Source organism: Cebus imitator, unplaced genomic scaffold (genome assembly GCF_001604975.1).
Source record: "Cebus imitator isolate Cc_AM_T3 unplaced genomic scaffold, Cebus_imitator-1.0 Scaffold751, whole genome shotgun sequence".
Taxonomy (NCBI): domain Eukaryota; kingdom Metazoa; phylum Chordata; class Mammalia; order Primates; family Cebidae; genus Cebus; species Cebus imitator.
This window is the reverse complement of record NW_016108066.1, coordinates 553,266-554,494: the sequence shown is the minus strand read 5'-3', so window position 1 is coordinate 554,494 and position 1,229 is coordinate 553,266. Positions and strand designations below refer to the sequence as shown.

The 1,229-nt window shown below is 32.7% G+C and overlaps 1 pseudogene; it reads left to right on the top strand.

The window, feature by feature from the left end:
* Positions 1-363: 363 nt before the first annotated feature.
* Positions 364-456, top strand: LOC119469639 (annotated as a pseudogene).
* The last annotated feature ends 773 nt before the right edge of the window (positions 457-1,229 follow it).

Below are 1,229 nucleotides of genomic sequence, written 5' to 3'. Positions count from 1 at the left end.
CCTGGTGAGAAGCTGGTGGTGAGGGGAATGAATCAGGAGCCCTTTGGCCACAATAAGTTTAGAAATGTGTTAGGTATTCAAGTGAATATTCAATTCTCTTATCATAGACCCCATTTTACTGATGTTATGGTACTTATCACTAACTAAAATTATCTTGTAAAGTTCTTTACTTATTTATAATATATGCTGAAAAAATTCATTCATTCATTTATTCACTCACTCATTCCTGCTATGCCTGTCAGAAACATTAGCCCAAATAAGAACTGTGATTTTTTCTTATTTCACTTGAAAGCATTCATTTACGGGTGCCTGGTACTACTGGTTAAAAAGCACCTATGTGCATTTTTTTTAAAGTCTATTTTAGTTCTTTTTTAATTCCTAAGTGTGACGATTGGGTTTCCACACTCAAACCTGCATGTGAACCTTTTACAACATCAGCATATTACCAGTCTGACGTTTAAAAATAAAGGTCAATTTCAACTGTCCTATTAATTTTACAAGATGCCAAATCTTTTTTCTTAAACCTTTTTACATCAGTACATTACCTGTCTCATGTTTAAAAATAAATTTCAATTTTAACTGTCCTATTAATTTTACAAGTCTTCAAATTATGCTTCTAAAAAACTGAAAAATTCAGCTACTGGTCTGCTTATTATTATGAGATTTCTATTTGATATAAAATAAACTTATCAATTTACATGAATGTTGTTGATTTTGAGATTGCATGCTCTGTCACTATAATAGTACACTTTTTTATAAGGATAAAGTCAATATTGAAAGTATTTACTTTTAATGATTAAATTGGGATCTCTAATATCTTACTTTTGGGATACTTAGCAAATAGTCACTTACATAATATGCTATCTAAATGCACCAATTTAAACAATTTTAATTCCTTTATTTTCTTTTTTAGAATTTCAAAGCTTTCAGACACTGCTACCAAAAAAATCACAATAGATTTTTTACCTGCTTGTTACACATTATAAATGATCTCATAGTAAATCATTAATAACTGGGATGTACATTTTATAAGGACAGAGATATTTATCCAGTTTGTTCATTGTACCCCCCAGCACCTACTCCCGGCATATTATCAGCTTAAAATAATATATGTTGTTGTGGCCAGGCGCGGTGGCTCAAGCCTGTAATCCCAGCACTTTGGGAGGCCGAGGCGGGTGGATCACGAGGTCAAGAGATCGAGACCATCCTGGTCAACATGGTGAAACCCC